Source organism: Mizuhopecten yessoensis, unplaced genomic scaffold, assembly GCF_002113885.1.
Source record: "Mizuhopecten yessoensis strain PY_sf001 unplaced genomic scaffold, ASM211388v2 scaffold10639, whole genome shotgun sequence".
Classification (NCBI taxonomy): domain Eukaryota; kingdom Metazoa; phylum Mollusca; class Bivalvia; order Pectinida; family Pectinidae; genus Mizuhopecten; species Mizuhopecten yessoensis.
In genome coordinates, this window is record NW_018408647.1 from 683202 (window position 1) to 707541 (window position 24340).

The following is a 24340-nucleotide window of genomic DNA, read 5'->3' on the forward strand; positions in this document are numbered from 1 at the left end:
TAAATATTACATTATTGCCATGATACCACTATACACTGATGCACTTTGGTATTGATTTTGTTTAATATTCAATGGTTTTTGAATAACTCGATGAGATGCAAACGGACAATTTGGCATTCGCATAAAAGAGGGCCAGTTTTTGACGATGTTGTCTCTTTATTATCCCAGTTTGACGCGTTATAAAAGATAAACAATGAAATACGGGCATTGAATTGAAGTGGAATAGGGCATTATATTTAAATGATTTTTTTCAAAAGCTATCAAGAATAAACCAATAATTTACATATGTTGGACATTTTGTTTGAACGTCATGTTGGTAAAGTCAATACATAAAGTAACATTGTTTTCACTTTTTTAATCTAAATTTCTATATAATTTGTTGGGTTTTTTTTGTTGGGAATTTGATTTTCACTTAAAAGTGACAAAGATAAAGGATCAAGACGCATTGCAATAAACAGCAATCTATTGTTTCTGAACGTATAGCATTTCAAAACATTAAAACTTTGTATATAATGTTGTTGTTACTAAGTGTAATTTATTTCGGTCACATATCAGTTAGCGTATTTAACAATAAATAATTTCGATATCACGCAATTAATTTTTTATATCAAATATAAAAGATTTTAACGTATTTAACATTTATTGCTGTCTATATCGCCCAATTAATTTAATGACATGTTATTTCATCATATTGATAGGTTTATAAACCATGTATTGCCACATTTAACAAACAATACCACCTTACTTGTAACTGTAAGATACGTTAGCAACATCCACAGAGCCACGTGGCTCTCTGGGAAATGGCATCTTCTGCTGAATAACAAGTGCTGTGAAAATAAATTAAATTTGTTTAACAACAATGATACGTTATATCAGATAACAACATGTACGCTATTCCAGGTCAAGTATCAAATTGCTCTTTTTTGATAAATCAATATAACAAATATTCGATTTCACATTATGAAGTCAGAAAACGTTTCAATGAAAGAAATCAAGGACACTTGGAAATTTGGTCAAATGATATCGCTATTGATTGTATTTGCAAATTCGTAACAAACCCTTAAGTTAATTTGTTTATCATAAGCGAATCTAAACATGTTTTAACTGTGTGAGGGATAGGATGGCATTGCTAATCTAAATCAATAATCTTCACTCTCTATAACTGCTGTATTGAACGTGACATTCTTTTACAGGGTAATCTAACCTGACCGATGGTTTTGACAAAAGTAAACTGATCCTTTGCTGTTCTTTTACTTGTACTGGAGTCTAACGAATGTGGACTTTTGAGCAAGATTATCAGTTGCGTTTTCTTTTGCAAAAACAATGAGCATGGATATCCTAGAGCATGATCTTAAGGAACACCACTAGGATACTGTAGAAACAAACAGTATTACGTTCGTGTTAGTAACCCGACAATTTACGATTATAATTTAATATCAAAGTAAAAAATATCGGGAAGTCGTATACATAAACAAAATTATGAATTCGTTGCCCTAATGCTCTCCCTTTATCTTCATTGGGGAAATACAAAAACATGGGAATACCGTAGTAAAGTAAGTTAGGGAATATCCCTATGCAAAGGAACCAACTCTGACTATGCAGGTTAAATATATAATCATAGCATACAGTTCTGTCTTTCTTCTCTGTGCCGTTATCACAATGTCACTATAAAGAAAGGTATACCGTCTAAAGGTAGAGGAAGTAATGTTCATTTTACATCTAGATGAATAAATAGGTACACAACGTGTCAATATTTTTTTTAGAAAAGCGCTTGAAACTTAAAAGGTTAAATTACTGTTTTTAAGAACTCCTCAAAACAAGTAATACTTGGGAAAAAAGCAGTTAAATCAAATACACAATACATAACTACAATATCTCTGTACAATATGCTAAATGAAAATTGATTTGTTATCCTGATTTTTTATATATACAAACAAAAAAAATATGACTATCATAAACATTTGATCAAAATACTTAATTAATAAGAGTGAAAAATACAACTATTCTGAATCAAATATATCCATTACAGTTAATATGTAGATAATTCATGTACCAGTAAGAATTGGTGTGATCGAACCTGATAACCTAGCGTAGACTTAGTGACGATGATGTCTCTTTGTATATCAAGCTAAATAAACGTTAAAGTAGGTGAGGCAGGTCACCACGAAACATGTGTAAATCATACCTATACTGGTTAGTTATCTGAGGGCCCTTTGGTTAAAGAAGTATGTCGAATCAAGTGTATTGCACGGCTTATGTTTGATTTTGTTACAATGGCCAGTTTACCAATTGGTGAGTAACTTAAAACAGATATGTTCATAAGGTATACTTGATTTTCAGAACAGAAATTTTCTTAATCTAATTCCCGTTTGAAGGACCTGTGTAACATAAAGTAAAATTTGGTTAATCGTTTTTTAAGCATAAAACATAAAACATCTAAAAAGAAATCGTAATATATCACATGAAGAAATCGAATGACATATACACCAAGACATATTTTACATATTTAGGATCTTACAAAAGTTTCCATTTCATATGAAATTCAAAAAACGAGTCTAAGATTTTTTTTCAATTTAGCGAGCCTCTGGCGAGTTTCATAAATTTAATATGAAATGAAAACGAGTGTAAGGTCCCTTTTTATCTCATAATCAGGATTTGTGGCATTATTCGTGTAAAACTCCAATTTTCACGCAATCTAGAAATGTAAGAAGCCGCCATTTTTACGCCAGTGCGTAGGTCTGTGACGTCATATGCTTGACATTAGGCGTGACGTCACAATTGAAACAATTGAAACTAACAACCAATCACAGGGCTGATATTATATGGGTTAATACTCATAAAGATATGACATTGATATATTCACTGGATAACACAGTATACAAATGTATTATGTGATAATTCTAAATATCTTACTCTTGTGAGGATGTTTTGAATTTAATTTTGGCTGAGTTGATGGCTCGACTACAAACGAGATATTTGTCAAGTTAAAAACATAAAACAGGTTCATTGATATAACGTCTTAAACTTAAAATACGCCCATCTCCACAATAACATATATCGGATAAACTACACAGGTAAAATATACACTATTAAACAAGTGGATGAAAAGGACGCCATTTTCAATACAATCAGATGTTAAAAATGTAAGTCGGTGTGCATATTCAGTTACTATACAGTTGTACTACCCCTAAAAGATACATATGAAACGAGTATCGATAAAATCCAATTCTCATCTAATTAGTGGCAATATGTATTTTTAACAAACACGTGTCTATAGCGCCATTTCACAGAGAAATGGTGTGGTTATTTCCCAATGATTATCTATCCATGTGAAGTTAAACATTTTCTTCATTCTTATTGCATATTGTTCTTTGGGGTTACCAGAAGACCAGAAGAAGACGTGAATTGTGTTCTATCCTCATACAAAAACAAATAATCCCGATGTTCAGACAAACCTCCTATATACACTGACTCTATTGGGAGGGAAGCTGAAATAAAGAAAAATTACAAAGAAAATCAGTATCGTCCTTCTTTAAAATTGATGCAAATGTATAATTTTCGAAGTGCACAATAACAGATGTTTGCCGGTCATTATGTGTTTGGAATGCGTGAGATGATTCAAATGTGTTCACATTTTTAGGTAATATTTCGACACTCAATCAGGAAATTGTCGAATTGACATAAAAACGGATATTGTGTTTTTTACAAATCATAATGTCGAATTCTGCAAAATGTTGTACTTCGACCAACAGTAGCATTTTTGTATCAACCAGGGAAATTGTATGGTGTTTTAAAATTGTGTTTATGGTTATGATGGAACAAATGCATTGTTACAACATTCTTACAATTTCTATTTGACGTTTTGTTATAAGAACCCTGATAAAGACATAGTAAGGCAACTAACAATAGGAACATGTATAATTTTTGTCTGTAATGTCGGAATACTTTCTTAGGAATGCAACCATGTGAGCCTGCTTTTCAACTGTATTTATCTTGAGCAAACGCCCACCAACAGAGCAAAATAGTATTGCTTCAGCGACGTTTTTTACTTCATCTGACTCTAAATGGTAACATAGATTCAGGGTTCAAGTGTAAAAGTATCCAAGACCTATTGGGCCGTTGCCTGTGAGATAAAGGAAATAGGAACATATTTGACGAGGAAAACATGTAAAGACAAAATACAAGAGGATGTATAAATAAATCTAAAATGCAGTCGAACTACATGTAAATTAGATATAGATAGGCAAGACCCTTTCAAATTCCTGTCAAGCAGCAAAGCAAGCTGAAGTATAGACATGTGTGGTTAATTTCTGGGGGAAAAAATATTGATGTTGTGTAACGATCATCATACGACAATGTGATGTTTTTGCATGAGAAAGAGTTTAACGACATATTGATCGGATTTATTTTTCAGTACGAAATAAAGCACGTGCGAAAACCTCCTAATGATCGCCTCATTTCTGTTATTAATACTACAAAGACCTTGTTAATCGTGCTATTATTTTCATGTCGTTATTGATAGAAACGAGGCGTGGCGTTAGTGCAGTGGGTGGGGCTAAATGCGATAGAACAAAATGACTGTTATGTAGGAGTTTGTAAACGTATTAAAGTATTACATTCCATCGATAAGGAAAAGACTGATTCGAAACAAAACCGTTAAATTAAGTGGCAGAAGATTATCATCAGAAACACAGTTAAAACTTCTGTTTGCATTAAAAAAAAATCTTTTCGAATTGTCCAGAAATGCTTTAGAATCAAATGTCCAGTATAGTTAAATCAACTAAAAATCAATATGTCAATATGATATACACATTAAGAAAAAAACAAGGCATACCACACATCAAGTGTACGATTTCCATCATCTTCGCTGACTGCTCCTGTCGTTTCGCCCTTGAACGGAATCGAATAGAGCAGACAGGTGTTATTCCCAACGTGGTATGAGAAGGACATACATAGTGGAATATTGGCACATACTACAGCACATGTGATAACAGAATACATTGTAAGGAGATTGATGTTAGTTGTCAGTCGCAGACTTTTCAGGACACGTTTTTGCGATCAGTTTGTGATGGAAATTGCGTATAAATAATACAAAAGTATTTTAATAGTACCAAGTATGTAAACATTTCCGAAAACATGTCTGATAAAAGGGTCCGCACACTTTGTTTCCAGTGTTGTTTTTACAAGACATAGATACTTGAATGTAATAAAATAGAGATTTCGCCCTTTTTTTAGTATGGACTTTTGCCATCAAGACTGCAGGTTTCAATTATGAGATTAACATGAAATATTTCAAATTAAAATAGAGTCGCGAAAGGTAAGAACTATTTTCAGTTTGGTAAAGGCATATAAATGAAAAAAAATGTCGACGCAATTTTAAACTACTATACATGTATTTACCATTTAAGCATTATCAGTCACGTTTACTTTGGCAAAAACAATAATTCTGAAAAATTAAGAACATGATTTTATAAAGAGCACCTATATTATATCAAAAACTTTTCGAAATTTTTAAATAATCGGAACTTTTATATATTGGCTCGCACGTTTGATTAAGCAAGTCGCATTGTCGAGTTATTAATTCAAAATTTCGAGGCTTTAGTCAAAACTCTTAGTTTGTAAGTCCAGTAGAAAATTGTATTTTATTATCTCTCCGGTACCCTAATGCTCTTCCTCGCTAACTTTTTTTTAGATAAAAAAGATAAAAAGAGAGAAGTTCGCCGTGTAAATAAAATATGACTCTTTATGGTTTATCTCCGAGTCACGGTAACAAAATCCGTTTGTGCAGGATAACTATATCATAGCATACAATATTCCTAATTATCGAGGTCCTGATCACAATGCCACTATGAAAGCATACATTTAAAATCAAGTGGACTTTTTAAAAGAAAAACGATTTTTCGCACATCGCATGATAGCGCTGTTAAAAAGACGGTCCAATTTCAAATGCCAGGAATATATGTTATTACCGATTACGTTCATGTTTAAAAAGGGAGCATGCTGAGAACAAATCTCAGAAAGGTTATGAAGTTCATGTAACCTATTTATTTCCTTCAGTAGCGAACGGGCTTCATATTTTGCGGAATATGCATGGTTGCCTAACTTTTGTTGTGAGGCATAAATTATTGTAAAAGAGGAATATACTCCGTAGTCTGACATAATGATGGAGAAGGAGATTTTTGTTACTTTATTATCCTAATTTGAAGTAAACCAATCGATAACCAGTGCCATATTGACAAAAAAGGGGATATCGGTCAAGTGAGGAATGATATGTAAATAAGCTGTAAAGGTAATTCTCTACTGTGACACTTCAGTAATCTACATCCATTGTAAAATGTATAATTATTTAATTCTAGAAAGGAAGGCAATTTCATATATTGTAATTGTTAAAGGTTACCAATCAATGAGGTTATTTACATTTGTAGTTTTTCGGTCTCAATTCTGTCGAACTATTATCTCTGGTTCGTAAATCCTGGTGTATAATTTCTTATTTTGGACAAGGGTAATGTTTTAGCATTTTTAGTCAATACTTAACAATAATCACTTCTTGATTTTAATTTTTTTTATCACGTTTGATTTCAAACATTCATTATCGTTATCAATATTTTCGTTTCGCAAATGTGTTCAAGTCAACTTATTGAAATATAAATGTGTCCTACACAAAGGATTTAAAATCATAACGAATAACATACATACTGATATTTAGCTAATTATCTTTATTTCGGTCGCAAACCGGTTATCGTTTTTGACAATAAATATTTACATATATGTACATTTATTTTACACAAATGAACCTTTCTATAATATTCATATATTAAATATTTCATTAAAATAGTTATTGCATATGCATAAACAACCGCAATTATCATAAATCAAATACACACATTACAAGAAATAGATAATATACAAATAGAAAATAAATCAAAAGAACAGCTAAATTCAACAATAAAAATCAAATTGAACAGTGTACAAAAAAAGGTGATGTAATCGCACCTGTAAAATTACGGAGACACAGTTTTTGACGATATTGACTCTTTATTATATCAGGTTTAAAAGAAACTTAAAATAGGTTATTCACTATATAAAGAATGTAGGTTATTCACCATATAAAGAATGTAGTCCAGGCATGAGCATGCAGCCACAGACCACGTGCATAGGATACATATAGTGGTTTATTATACATCGGAGCCCTTTGGTTTCCGTAGCGTGTAAACCAAATTTATTTACGGCTTACGTTTGATTTTGTAACAATGGTCAGTTGACCAGTTGGTCAGTAACTTAACTTGGATACGTACAAAAGGGTTCATGTATTTTTAGAACAAAAAATGAATCAAATTGCTTAGGTTCGAGTGATCTGAATAACAGTAAAAGTCGGTTCATCGGTTTTTAAGCTCTTAGCATATTGTCTTGAAAATCGTTATAAAAGATTCTTTTAAAATATGCAATAACATATATTAAAATATAATTTAGATTCCAAATTTGTCTTACTATTGTTGGTCTCAATGTATATTCCGGCTGAACTGATGAATCTTCTAAAGATAACATATTTTCCAGGTTCAAAGACACATTTGCAATCATAAAACGTCTCAAAATATGTCCATCTCACCAGTTATCGATATATATTCCCACTAAAAAAATGTGCTTAACAGATAACATATGCACCAGGGAGTTGAGAAAGGTATTGGCTGGTTGAAAGGCTCTATAGTCTTTGAGACGACCTATGAACTAGTTTGTGATAAAGCGGTATAGAAGAACCTCCAATTATTATTATTATTACAAATTAGATGAACAGGGTGTCATTCTATTATGCGCCCCGCATGAACTTAGGCGTTCAAAGTGTAAGCACGACTGAATGCTTAGTGAGTAAACCATTTCCTATAATAAACTCATATTAAATGAGTTTATATGTAATCCAATACTCACTCTTTTCGTGACAAACATATACTTTCATCAGATATCTATAACACTATTTCACACAGAAATGGTTTCGGTGAAGTTCCATGAACATTTCCCCATTTGTAATTAGCATTTTTCTTCATTCTAATTGATTTGTTTCCTCGTGGGTTGCCAGGCGACCAGAAAAACAAAGTGATCGGTGTTCCATCCTCATATAAAAATAAGTCATCTCGATGTTCAGATGAACCTCCGATATACACTGATTGTCGATCAAAATAAGCTGAAAAATAAGAAAACACACGGACCTACCGTAAGGTATTTTTATTTTTGCAAATACATAATATAAGAAACCTGAACAGATGTAAGTCAGTAAAACTGTGTTAAAAATGCGCGGACAACTCCACTCACTTCACGAATTTACGCAAAAACAAATATCCCGACAAGCAATCAGAGTGTAATAAGGATCTCATGGAACTGACATTTATGTTATAAGCTGAATATGTTTACCAAATTGTATTATGGAATTCTAAAAAACGCTATATTTTGAACCACAATACTAATTATGAATTGTTTTAGAATATTTAAGAATTCTCACAAACATATTATAATGACCTTTTAATCATTATTTCTTTGACAGTTACTACAAGTACCTTGATATAGACAGCTTAAGACAACTAAGACTGTAAGCATTTGCCGTCATTAATGTCGGAATACTTACTTAGTAGTTCAACCATGTGAGCCTGCTTTTCAATTGTATCGATCCTAAGCATACGCCCAACAGCGGAACAAATCAGCATTGCTTCAGATACGTTAGCTTCATGTAACTCTAAATGGTAACACATCTGAAGGTTTGGTTTGTAAAAGTAGTCAAGAGCTTTGGAGCCGTTGCCTGTGAGGAAAAGAAATAGGGTAATATTTGACGGGTAATATATAAACATATATGTAAATGAAAAATAAATTTTACCACCGACTAGAAAAACAAGCTGCGTTCACCTTTCACATGGCTCTTCGGGTTGACACCTTAATACTTACCTACTTCACATGGACATTTAATCTTCTTTTTAATTTATATACTTGATATGTAGATAGAAGATCATGTAAGAAAATTAAAAAATGCAATCCAATAGAAGTAATTTAATATTCCCGTAGTGGTATACTCAGTTTCAAGATGATAACAAGCTATTTACCAATAAAACACATAAAAGCTTTAAAAATATGCACAGTACATACAAAATTCACATGTGTCCGTTTTTAATCCGTGAGATATTGAAGCCATGCATTCGAATGTTAAAAAGAAATCCACTAAAACTTCTATATTTTTTGGCTTCACAACTTATACCAGTTAAGTGTTAAAAACTTACCACACATCGAATTATACGACGCCCATCCGTCTTCGCTGACCGCTGCCATTTCACCGATGAAAGGTATCGAATAGAGGAGACAGGTGTTATTTCCATTGTGGTATGAGTAGGACATACAAGGTGGAATCTTGGCACATTCTACAGCACAGGCGATGACAGAAGGTGTTGTTAGGACACCGATGTTAGTTGTCAGTCGTTGATTTTCCAAGTAGCGATTTTGCGACCAATTGGTGATGGTAATTGCACGTGAATGATACAGAAGTATCTTAAAAAGTACTAACGATAGAAAAAGTCCCGAATGCATTGATGAATAAAGTCTCGTCACACTACTTTGTTTTTCGAAATGACAAATATAAGTTGGCAGTTTTGTTACAAATGTAACACAGAGAGAGAAAAATGTAGAGAAATAGGTTCCTAGATCTCTACTGCAAAAAGGATATTTGCTTTTGGAGAACCTAGGTTGGTATTAATCACAGCTCCGGCAATTCTAAACTCAAATATCCTTATGAGTTTACACTATCAATACTTCGTACATTGTAGCTATCACTGACACGATGTCCATAATACAGTACACACGGAGTAGTAGATTTGTATATTAAACATGTAGTTACGCATTGATCCTTTGAATCAATTCAAATATGTTTTCATTAATGATTTGAATTCCAAGTATATCATAGGTCAAAGCTCAATTGCTGTTCTAAAAGCTTGTATTCATAAAGTGTTTGGTTAAATATTTTAACAACTGTAGTTAGGTACACAAATTGATATTGATTATCAGAAATAATACTTAAGTGTTCTATGATGATAAAGTTTTAGCATTGATCTGATAAAATTAAAAGCGTCTAATTTCAAACTTTTTATTCGCACGTTGCATTATCTATAGAACAACATACAGACGTCAATGAGCTGCTTTGATTGCAAGTCAATCCATCAAATGGATTTTCATTAGAGACTGCTAGAATCGTTCTGTCATATTTAAAAGGTAGTTTGGGACCAAACAAAATACCATTCCGTAAGGTCCTCACCCATACATGTAAGTATATTCGTATGTCTATAAATATGCACTGATTTTCATTGATAGGTTATTTAAATGTCTTTAAGAGGCAAAAATTCAACCACTTACGTGAATTCGGCGCAATGTTCGACGTTCTTGTAAAAAATAGCAACTATCCTAAAGGATTTGCTACACTTTTAAAAATGATCACACAATCCATGCTTGAGCATGACAGTGGTTTCATGGAGTTTGGGCCAGGATAAAAGGAGACGTAACACGCCATGAATCACTTTGTTACCGTACTTGTTTGTACAATGTAACTATGTTTAAAGAGAGAAAGTAGTGTTTATACCCAAATAACTAACAAACATCCACCTGTTCATAACAATAATCATGGCTGTTCACTCTCTACGATGTTATGATAAAAGTGTAATAGAAAAAAAAGAAAGAAAAAAACGTTTTAAAGAAAATCACATTTAAAGTATGTAAAGTGCTGTATCGGAAGAATTCCAATGACCATGATTGCGTACACAATTAAAGCACCCAGAGATGTAATTAAAATATATCTTTGGGAAATGTCGTTGGCTATTTAGGTTGATATAAGCTATAGATGTTTTAAAATTGAGATCGCACTTCATATAAATAAAAATATACACACGCATTTATCGTGTTTGGCGCAAGGTAAAAGTTCTTGTAAATAAACCCTACCCGATAGTCGATAAAGTACACAAAAGTGTATTAAAGCATTCCTCGATAAAATGGTGTCATAGCTCTAAACAGACGTTCTATATTTACACGAATCTTTGGAGCACAACTTTAGTTTTATCGTGTCCTGCATATTTTTTGCTATCAAATTTTCAAGTTCTGTTCAAATAGACCGTACTTGCTAAATCTTTAAGATCCTTTTTTCAACAAATAATAAGCTGTTTGAAATCAAAAAGGCAAAAAAAAAGGGAAAAAAAAGAAGAAAAAAAAGCACAGTTCTATATGTATAAATCCAATCATAACACCCCGGTATGTGCGGTATAACATGTAGTTGCGTCTTCTAAAAATCAATTAGTAAGCGTGGTGAATAAAATAGATTCCCTGCCCATATCATGTTTTAGAATGACAAAATACTAGCGAATCCTGCTTATGTATTTCCCGATAGTTATAAGGATATGAACCTTCTTCGTTTTTACTGGATAAAGAAACGTAACAGGAATGTTTACCATTTATTGCTAGCTCCTGTATTTCCTAAACCAAGACTTTATGTAAACCTTTCTCTAGGAAACAAATATTTATTGATTGAACGGTTTCCATCATGCAACAGCCTTGGTCTCACCTCTGTAAGATGTATCGCCCTTGGTAAGTTTGAGTGAATCACGTGTATGCCAAGTTCAAATTGTATTTTGCAGTTTGGTAATGTTTTTGAAAATTAAGTCATAAAAAACCTGTCGGGTCAATTTGTACATCTTTCAGGGACATGTTTTTTTCTTCAAAATCACCGTCTCCTTTAAATGAAGTCATGCAACAATAGGTACTAAGTATTTGGACACTTTTTTGAGATATTTTAAAAAGTTTTAGAGTAATTATCCAGAGGAATACGGAAGCATAATTCAAACGTCATATACAGGTTTATAATATACAACATTCGATATAGCGCCCTATCTAGCAACGTTTGCCACTCTAAAGCGCTTTACATAGATATGTTACTAATACAATCAGCATTAACATTATCAATACAATTTTGAGGAATTCGCAGGAGCTGCCTTTTCATGCGCTTACTACCTGTCCTATGCCACCTGGCTAATATATCCCTATGTGTGTATGCTTGTGGGTGTGCTGGAGATGTAATGTGCTGTTTTTTTTGGGACTGTGCTTCCAACGACATCAGTTATAGTGCCACCTCACTTGAATGCTACAGCACAGATTCCGCTACATCTACAATGTACCTCAGACCAATTAATACTCGACCATGGTTGTTGGAGTTGTGTTCCCTCACTAATATTGGGATCTGGCTTAGATTCACTTCACAAACTTCACCTGAGCAGGATTACGTCAACACGGAAAACGTCCATTCCCTCTATTTTATATAATGATAACGAGGTCCTTTTGAAAGGATTAGATACCATTGAAACATGCTATATAGTTAGCTGAGCAATAAACATACATTTTTCTGTACCATAGTATGCATTCATAGATGTATGTGATTGAGGTCAGGGACACAAACGTGGATGCACACTTACCATTTCGTTAAGAGATATGATTTTCAAAATAACTACAGCAAAGAGCTGTTTCATCCTTCCATGTCTCACCCGTGATGCTAAACATACACATTGACATACATTTACCTGGCGAGTATATTTCGTTGGCCAGTTTATATTTTTTCATTAAGCCAAACATACATTATTTCATCATATTTGAGGTAATCTAAAACGTCCAATAGAGAAACAATGTATTAATATCGTTAATACTTGAACCAATACACAACACTATTTGTACAATGACAAACGTTTATTGTGAATCACATACATGCTTGATTACATTTGTATATATAATATTTCAAATAACAATCTGTAGTGTATATTTGTATTATTTCGCGGGACTAATGTTTCGCCATTGTCTCGATAAGAACTGATTTGTTGTTTTATCTGCACTATTCAGCTGTAAACGAGTTAGAGATTTCTTCGTTTTCGCTGAGCACTAAATTTCGCGCAATCTTTGGTGACGTCGAAAACAGCGCGTTCATGTACCATATGTATAGTAAGTAGCAATGTTGAATCAAATACACACGTCATATTGAATATTAAATAACAGAGGATAACGACCTTACGGATCTATCAATGAAAACCATGTTAAATGCTCAAAATACAAATACTGAATGTTGTCCACCTTATTATTGCTGTACAGGTAGGGTTGATTCAGTGACAATGATTGGTTAATTAGTTTGTAAATAACTTCAACTAGATATATTCAAAACGTTTTATAAGGTTTTCTGGGAAAAACACAAGAGGGAAAATCAATTTGTTTTAGACTCAAATGGCATAACTGATTAAAACAATTCTGAGCTTCAAGCTTACAATCTATAAAAATTGTATTAAATATGTTTCGTGAAAATAGTCAGTGAGATATAAATGAAGATCGGCCTGTAACGCTTAAAAAACAGAAATTATCTAAAAACCCTAAAAACATGTAACATACATAATTTTGGGAACTTCAACTAATGCACTAACGCATTTTCTACGTTGCAGACATTTATTTCCAGCTGAAAGAACCCTTCACATTTACAATGATATATAACGTCTCCAAATATGGTAATCTTACAAATTGAAGATATAAGATACCAACAAAATATACGGACATACCACACAAGATATAATACTATACCATAAGTGGGTGTAAAACATGTCATTCTATAATGTTTCCGGTATACGGGCATATATAATGTAAGGACGTTAGCATGTTCTATGTATACACTATCTACTTCTCTCATAAACATATTTTAAATGAGTTGAATTGTAATTGAATACTCACTTAATTTGCGACAAGCCTTTGTTAAAACAAATTACAAAATAACATTTATTTGTTGTTACAAATTACAAAAAGCAATGACATATACGTACCAACTGTAAAACTATGTTCATGTGGTTATATCGCGCACTCCTCTTCCACCTCAGCTTAACATATTAAACATATTGCGCGACAGTTGAATTGCTTTGTGTGGGCTTGTTTTCAGATCCATGTTCACAGCGCTATTTCACAAAGAAATGGCCTGATGGTATCGCCTTTGACGTTCCCTCATTTGAAGTTAACATTTCTTTCCGTTCCAATTGCAGGTGCTGCTTTTGGGTGACTTTGAGACCAGAAGAAGAATGTCAGTGGTGTTCGATCCTCATACAAAAACGCATTATTACGTGATTCGTCCAGACCGCCTATAAACACCAAGGGAAAAGGGAAGGAAGCTGCAAAAAATACAGTTTCACTTAATTACTCTCAATCTTTAAATTTTTACAAATACCTGTTTTTTGGAGAAGTTTTGAAATTGCAAAGTTCACAAGAACACGTATATGTTGTTCCGTGCATACTAAAATGTCAATGCACGAGACAATTCCATTGTTGTCACAAATTGACACAAAAGTAATTCGGAGTGAAATAAAAAGAAATTGACAAAAAGGCCATTTTTGTTTCTGAAATATTTTTAATCATAGTTTGGAAATTCTCAGGTAGTTTTAATGAGGCTAACATTTGCATTTATGAATTACATTATTGATTTTACGGGAATTTAAAATGTCCTGATAATAGACAGCAACTAACAATGTAATTATTTACTTTTTTCGTCAGTACGGTAGAAATACTTACTTAAAAACTCAGCTAAATGAACCTGCTTTTCAATTGTATTGACCGTGAGCAAACGGCCATAAACAGAGCAAAACAGCATGGCTTCAATGACGTTCTTCTTTCCATCTGACTCTAAATGGTAACACATATTAAGGTTCCGTTTGTAAAAGTAGTCAGGAGCTGTTGGGCCGTTGCCTTTGATAAAAAGGGGAAATAGGGAAATGATTGATGAGAAAACCAATATAACAATACAAGAATAAATAGAAGATCCCCAACGATTGATGGCTGGTTATCATGTTTATCTAACTCGAGTTAGTTAATTTTCAAATTGTATAAAGAAACGATGTTTACCGATTGTCTTCTACAATTTGAAAATTAAATAACGAGAGTTAGATAAGCATGATAACCTACCATTACGAGTTTGGGGTCCTTTCTCTCCCATAACGTTCATATTTTATCTCGAAAGCCATATGTTTCCCTTGAAAATACACTATGTAGGCTTCCGATAGGGGAAACAATTGCCGTGAATCATGACGTCGTCAATGGAAGATGACGTCGCAAAGCATTGTTACTTAACGTCATAAGAAAAAAATTGACCAATGAAATCACGTCCAGGATGTTACCCACCAAAAATGTTAACCAACTCCAAACAGGTTTATCCAATGAATCGGGAGTGAGGAAACCTATAATGATTGTGAGAGAAATATTGCTATCAGATTGCATATGGTGAAACAACTACCGTGCGCGCATCGTGCATACATCGTGCGCACAGCGTCCGCACTTACTGCGATCAACTGGGCGATTGAACAATCGAGACCGCCTCATTGTGCGATAAAACGAGAACATATGTTCGATATGGTAAGAACGGTTGATCGATACTGCGGAATGGAAAAACTCAAAATTTACATTTGAACTAATTATCTAATGCATGCTTCACTAGGCTATTGTTAAGGATATCGCTTCGAAACAATAGATAGTAGATATATGTACATCGAGCTGAAATATGGGAGCATACTAAAATCAGGAAAGAGATAATTTTCATTTATTCACAGGCCATTCCTTAAAGGATTTTGTCCACGATTTTTCATAATTTCATATTTTAAGGCCATGTGATTCAATAATAAGTGTAGTCACCGAGACCCCGTCTGTCTCGGTATTCCTTTGATGGACAGGCCAGGTGACGCCCCATCTATATGTGTGACGTCACAGTGGCACATCCTATCCGATACCCTGGTCAGTACGTATACCCATTCTGACACGCTCTTTACATATTATCTGCATAACAGTGTGAATAATGAAATCAGCCAATAAATGGTGCATGGGTAAAATCAACAATCGACAAATAAAGACATTAATAATGTTCTTATTCGATAGAGGGGTTAAACATGTAAGCCTAACTCGCGGAAATCTAATTCTGGGCTAGCATCAAATACATTCAATGTTAAACTACATTCGTGAAAATAATTACCCAGACGTGTTACCTGTAAATGTTTGGCAAAAGGGTATTTATAACCGATCCTCCAACTAACACATGTATATAAGTAGTACGGTGTACCGGTGCGTTTCTTTTTGTCCCAAATGTTGAAAGAAAAAAATGTTATTATAGGGACTGTAGTCAATTTCAGCAGAATTAAACTGTTTTTTACATGCGTTTTTTTCCTTGTGCTAGTTACCCAGACCGGAAACGGGTGATGTTAATAAGGCAAAAATATATGTGTGTTTGTTTATGAAATATTTGAATTCTAAAGTTTGATTACTTTTGAATTAATGGTGGTGCTGATATGACATTTACAGAAAAGTTTTAAATATCAACATGAACATTTATTGGACATTTTTTCAACAAAAATATATCTTCAGGGGCGAATCCAAGATTTCGTGATGAGTTGTGTCACACTATTTTCTGAATAAACCTTCCAATTACTTCCAACTACTCAGGGTCCGGTTTATAAATATTGTGTTGAAAAAAAACCCACATAAACTATGTTGTGAAACCTAGTTAATTGACTATCACTAACTAGAATGAAGCAGAATACTTTTTTAGTTTTTCAAGTTGAAATGTAACGTATAATTTGAAGCTAGCGATGAATGGATCTTTGGGAACCTATTTCTGTACTGAAATATATAAACAGAATAAAAAAACAATATGTGTTTGGGGTTGAGTTTTGGCTAATTACTTCAAGCAACAACTGAGTGATGAGTAGGAAAGCTGTTTAATAATCTGTAAATATGTTGTAAACAATTATTCTTAACACATTGAAGAGGACAACAATAGCACATTTTTGCTAATTATAGAATTAATGCAAAAAATAACACTGTCAGACGTGTCAATCGAAACGAATCAGAATATATAGGAGATGTAGCTCCTAAACCATACCTATTGTTATATAAACCAGTGACCCAAATTCGCCACTGTGACGTCACAAGTACCACATGACCGGTTAGCTCATTGAAATTCTTACCAGTAAGGAGCGGTTAATTTTGGTTGCCTATATTTAGGTAACGGGACACTTATGAACACTCGTCGAAGGATGTTTCGGTATTAATTTAAGTGTATGACAGGTTTCGCTTATTTTTACAAAAAGTAAAAGATCTTAAATCCTTTAATATATATCACCAACTATACCCTTCGAAAAACTGTTCAAAAGCTATCGCACAGTTGTGCGGATTCCATTACGGCATAGTCCCGCTTAGTGCCAACATAGCATGATGAATGTTTGAACAAACTCATGTTGTGTGCACACAATAAACATTACGTTGTGAAGGTATACCATACTTTGCCATTAAGGATGTTAGGCAAACCTTGGCTAAGCGGTTAGCAACAGTAAAATGAACAGATCTTTTTGGCTTTTACTTCCACGCGGATATCTACAAAATTGCGTAAATAAAAAAACGGCTTTTCCATGCGTACACTAGTTAGTTTTGTTGTAAAACACAATTCAAGAACAATTAGAACACATACAACGCTAATGTGGATAATCTGTTAAGGTATATGCTATGTATGAGACAACTTTGGTAATTCCCGTTAATTTTGCGTGTTATCCTGCCCGAATGATTCGTCGATATCTCGCACATATAAAGTTTGAACTTCAATTAAAATTACACACGGTTACGATAAAATGTGGCGTAAACACCAAAAGTGTTTGCCTTATAAAATCCATTGTTGGGTGTTAGTTTGTGAACAAGCCATATTGTAGCATATAAGAATGCATTGAACGATATATTATAACAACAGACAGACAGTTATAATAAAAACAGACGGCTGCAATTCCTACCTGTCTAAGTGTATGTTCGAGTTGTCTAGAAATGCAGCACAATCAAATGCTCACTTAACGTAATTCCTCACAGAATTTTTTAGGCTTCGTGAAACACCGTACTCAATGTACACTTAAACCAGACATGGCATATTGAACACAAAAACAATAAGAAATGGTGTATACTAACTATACAAGTAAGACTATAATTGCTCTATTTTACTTGCTAAATCACTCATAGTCTAGGAGTCGACTCAATTTGTTAAACATGGAACACTGATACATATTGTTTGACACAAATAAACAAAAGTGTCCTTCAGAGGATATCACTTCACGAAAACTGACCAAATGTGTATCCTTAAAACATTTATCTTTGCATACTCTTTAAACAAGAAGCAGAAATCAATTGGCTGCTTAGAGCGGAAGCGCATAGACGCTTCAAGGTAATCTGAAGCCAATTTACATGTCGTTCCATTAAGTCCGCTTTTTGTCAAAAATGGAAAATAATAATAAAACATTAAAAAAGGTGACAATAAAAGAAACTGCGGTAGTTATTTTATTCAATGTAAATGCTTACCTGAATGGATACCTGAACAAACATTAGCTTTTTCTTCTAAATATCGATTGTAAATTACGTGCAGTACATGTATTAGAAACCTTCTGGGGGTAAAGGTACATTTGCATGTACATAAATTATATAAATATTCAATGAGTAGCATGCACGTCATTGACATTTGTGTTGATTGGGAACGACATGGTAATTCAAAGACGTCTGTGCTAAAGGCTGCGCAAAAGGGGAGAAAATACAAACTATAACATGCTACTTTTCAGCAAAGGGTTTTGATTGTACTACTAAGTGTCTTTCAGAAAAACCTATCCCAATAATTCATAATCTAGGATTTACAAAGGTATCAAGCTCATGTTAATATACAATAACCAACGGAGCTTTTTTCTTCAGTGCATTTGACTTGTACAACGGTCATTTATACTGCTACTTATATTGTATCGTACGGGTACCTAATGTAGTTAATACAGCAGCTGCAGGATCTGAATGTGATTCCAGTTTTTACAACGCAGAAGGTCAAATTAGATCCCCCTGTGGCCGCAAGAAAACGTACATTGAGAAACTCACTCAATTTTGCAGAGGATTAGGGTGGGTTAGGCCATATACATCACATATAACTATAACGTTAATGGATACTGTATGCGAATTCTCTTTTGAATATGTAGAGGACCGTGATTGGAAAGGCATTGTCTTATAACCTCAACATAACACTCGCTTTGTTTCCATGACATCGACAACAGTAATGAATGGCTGAGTCATGCATTGCTTAGCCTAATATTATTATGAAAGGAATAGACACAATTAAGACTATCAAAGTCTCATCTGGGGGTGTTTTAGAGAACATTTCGTCAGTTTCGTCAAAGCGGTATAAAGGTATAGTCCTGACAATAATAAATTTACCGATAATGTACACATTTAAATCGGACATAGTAGTAGTGTAAATACAGTTTCAGATAGGCCGCTCGTGTTCGTTAGATAGCAGTAAGCTATAAATGTACTTCAGTTGAGATCGAACTTCAACATTTCGTGACATTTACATGATTGCTTAACGTTTGGCTTGAAGTAAAAATGTAAGTAATTGTAAATAAACCCAAAAGGATTGCTAATTTAGTACACAACAACGTATTAAAATACTTCTCAGTAGGAGTGTAAAATGTTACCGCAGCTCAAAAAGATGCGTGTTATTTAACCAACAAAACGTTTTGAAATATGAGTTGTTCACCCATCTGCATTCTCTTGCTGCTGTTTTTTTAATTCAAAAATAGAAAGTATCGACTGGCTAGGAATTGAGGCAGTTTTTGTTGTTTTTGGGTAAACAGATTATTCCTGTGAAGATCAATCATTTAAATTTGTATGTTCTGTTTAGATAAAAAAAAAAAATACCACACCGCAATATCTTCATAAAACCTTTGTAACTGTTGCTGCAGAAAACGGTCTAACAAATTCATTCTTAACTGGAAACTCTATAATGTTCTGCTTGCATTTTGAACTAGGCCTCTTTCACAGCCAATGAATGTCTTTTTATACTTCTAGCTAATCGTTCTTTTGTATTCATAATGCCAATGATCAATCAGGATACAGTCCTGCTTCATTTGCAATGGATTCGGAAACTTCATATAAATCCTTATAATCATCCTTTCATCGCTGGTCCTGTTAGGTGCTCTACCAAATCATTATCTATACTTCTTACTGTCAATCTTAGTACCATTAGGCCAGGATCATAGTCGTATTTGGACACTGAATATCCTGAAATGGACGTAATTAATAACATATTCCGTTATACTTTGCCTTGAGATTTGTATTCCATCGAAAATATGACGTCGTTCCCGTACAACGGGTCCGTCTATGCTTCTGTATACGCAGTTTCGGAAAGATTACTATACATATTGTACTGCTCGAGTTTCTTTCGATGATTACATATCACAAAAGTCATCTACACAGTCAGCTCCAGTTCACCTATCGATTCTGTACAAACCTTCAATACTTTCATAAGATATTATAGACAGTAACAACAGTTAAGTAATTAATCTATGTTGGATATAGGACTTCAGAGATACTGCCTGGTGTTGTTGGAATCAGGTATTGCACAGAGTAGATTTAACGATGTATCTGTGACAGGGACGGACACTACCTCGGTCTGATTCTGACATGGAGACAGACGGTAGAGGTTGGTCGGTGGGTACAGTTGTATGAACGCACTACGAAAAAAAAAGTGCGCAGATAGCGCGCTCTTTGTGCATCGTCATTGTCCGTATTTCGTGTGCACGACCAAGCAAGTTAACAATCGCTCGTGTTTGGATGTTCCAAGATTCTCATTTGCACTGTCGATACAGGCAGTTAAATACCGAAACTATAGGGGAATATCTACTTTCAAGTAGATGATAATAGGAATGAACGACCTTTTGCAATGTTCCTGCCGGTATATACCATGAACCCCTTGCGAATTTCGTGGAATATGTATTATTGGTAAATGGCTATGTAATCGATTTGCGTTTATATCAGCATGAAATTGAACACAAATGCCATTCTAGTGTACTATGCGCTGTTTTAAATGCCGTCCAAACACATAAGTCGACAAGACGAAAGTGAAATTAAGTCTTAACATGCTCCAAACAATACATAATTACACAACATCACATTTTGACTGCACGTCAATGTTTTTCGCCCTTTGGTGTTACCTTGTTTTAAAAGCTCTCGAAAAATTTTAGAAAAAAAATCGGAGCAATATATCGTATATCGTACTATGTGACCTTAAACAGGTATTTCAGAGACGTATATATGGCGCCACCAAGTTTACAGTGGATAGGACGAATATCGAGACGGCTTTGGTGACGTTAACCACCTTCATTGTATCATGTCTGATTCCAGATTTCTATTACAAGGTATATATAAATATATAAACAGTACAGATACGAAGGATAACATGTAACATGTTTTGCTCGTAAAAAATAACATTTGGATGTCGAACTCACTACTTATGCAATGTCCCTGCAGTTTTCTGCGACAGGAAATGAAAACTTGCACGCTCTCATGTCAGCAGATAATACTGAACTGAGAGTTGACATGGAGGATTTCGAAAACAACATTGCCTATGCCAAATAGCAAACGTTCGTCATCGGAAATGCCGAGTATGGATATCGATTGGATATATAAGGTTATTCTGGAAATGCAGGTACCCCAATTATTCTGATTAATTAATAAAATGTTTGTATTCATTCCTAAAAAGGAAATACGATAGGAAACTATTATTTTTTATGATTTATTTACTGATAAACGCCAAACAACATCTCTGCATATAAGGTATTGGTTTTCGCTGCTACCATTAGCGCAACCACTACAACGCACCGAATGTGAACTCCCGACAATGGAAGTAGATGGGGAATTAAGTATTCGATTTCCACACTTGATATGGATTAAATTATATATATTTGCATCTAGATTGTGATCATTTTTGAAGATGGCCTGTCTTTTTTTAATCGATGAATAAATGGATTTTATAAGCGGCGTTGATCTTCTACTCGAGGTATCAGGAATACAATGTGATAAACATTAACGAATATAAACATGTTTTTAGCTGATCCACTCAGTTGTTTTGTGGTGTATTGTATAGGAAATTAATTTGAACTAGATCAATATTTTCACTAACGTTTTATTTTACCTCTCCTCTCTATGACTGTGTATATAATATAAAATTCCTATTTACAGGGGATTCTTTGAAAATAATTATTGTAATTGGGAATCATTACAGAAGTCCCAAAAAACAAGTTATGTTCGCAGTGCCAAAATACACCTGCATATGAAATTTGAGCAGAATCGAGCGATATTTAATTTCGACCAATCAGATACCATAGCGACCATCTTTGTTGACCGATCGAAAAGAAGGATGTGTTGCACATCTAGGCATAGGCTTCAATACTCATTTGAAGTTTAATTGGAATCCGATGTATGGTTTCTGAGAAAACGCAGTATGACTAACATGGACGGTTTACTCAAAAGTTGTTACGCTTGATACTATGACAAAAATGTGGTTGCACCTATAACATTTGGTAATAAAAAATACAATGCATCATCAATCTGTTTCGTCATTCTAGCTAGGTCTTATTAATTATGCTTTGGAAATAAACTGATCGAGATTTTCATGGCGGGTGTCGTCGATGAAACAAAACACCTATAACGTATCTAAAATATGTAATACATTCTATACAGTGTATCCTAATTATCTGCTGGTCTTATCACAGACATAGACTTGTAAAAGGTATCATTTACAAACCAATTTTCCTCAATAGAGGACAAACTATTGATTGACGATGCTGTGATTGTGACAGGTTTGACGTTGATTCAAAGCATCAGCGGATAGGTCGTAGTGTACAAAGGGGATATTGAACTCATTCAAACAAGCATTATGCGTGTGTCATCGATTTTTAAATGCATCTTATATATTACATTGCAAAAGTTAGAATGTAAAAGCACAATGAGCTTCGATCCATATGTATAACACACTTTATTTTGTTATTTGATAGGAAACACTGTTTTATTTTATAGGACGACAGCGGTTGATGAGAATTATGGAAAAAACATAATAAGAGGTTTTGGTGTATAAGTTTAAACTGCCAAGTTATTTCAAAAGTTGGAAAGATGACAGGCAACATTATTTTCGTTTACTTGATCTTCTCATTCTTTTCAACCGAGTTCATTACTCAAGGATAAATCAATTGACTGATATGGAAAATATACGACCAACAGATGATGAAGGAATTATTGTGTCAACAACTACCGCCTTACAGTGTTTGAAGGAATGCACCAACAACTTATCATGCGAGTCGCTGATGTATCAGACTGTTCAAGAAAATTGCCTCCTCTGTCCTTTAATGTTCAACACAACAAAGTTGGTGTGACTGAAGAAGATGGATGGACGTCGTAAAAAAATTCAGATGGAACTTCGTATCGCTTAGATGATGTTAAGTGATTATTTCTATTGTTACTACTTCTACTATAATTATTTCAACTTTATAACTATTACTACTGCTACTGATATTATATCTTATATTGCTACTACATGACTCCTATTAAAATATACTACTACTACTACTACTACTACTACTACTACTACTACTAGTAGTAGTAGTAGTAGTTGTAGTAGTAGTAGTAATAGTAGTAGGAGTAGTAGAAGTGGTAGGAGTAGTAGTAGTAGTGGAGTAGTAGTAGTAGTGGTAGTGGTAGTAGTAGAAGTAGTAGAGTAGTAGTAGTAGTGGAGTAGTAGTAGTAGTCGTAGTAGTAATAGTAGTAGTATTAGTAGTAGTAGGAGTAGTAGTAGTATAAGAAGAAGTAGTAGTAGTAGTGTAGTGGTAGTGGTAGTAGTATTAGTATAGTAGTAGTAGTAGTGGAGTAGTAGTAGTAGTGGTAGTCGTAGTAGAAGTAGTAGCAGTAGTAGTAGTAGTGGTGGTAGTAGTAGTAGTATAATAGTAGTAGTAGTAGCAGTAGTAGTAGTAGTGGTGGTAGTAGTAGTAGTACTAGTAGTAGTAGTACTACAGTAGTAGTAGTAGTGGTAGTCGTAGTAGAAGTAGTAGAGTAGTAGTTGTAGTAGTAGTAGTAAAAGTAGTAGTAGTATTAGTATAGTAGTAGTAGTATAAGAAGAAGTAGTAGTAGTAGAGTAGGAGGAGTAGTAGTACTACTACTACTATACTAATACTACTACTATTACTACTACGACTACTACTACTACTCTAATACTACTACTACTTTTTCTACTACTACTTCTACTCTACTACTGCTACTACTACTACTACTACTACTACTACTACTACTACTAGTAGTAGTACTACTACTCCTATTATTAGCTAACTTCAACAGTGCTACTAACTACTATATATAAATAATACCACTACCAATTCGTAATGATGAAAGGAGCAAATGGTCAAGGTGGAGTAAAGATATTTTAATTTTAAAAGAACCT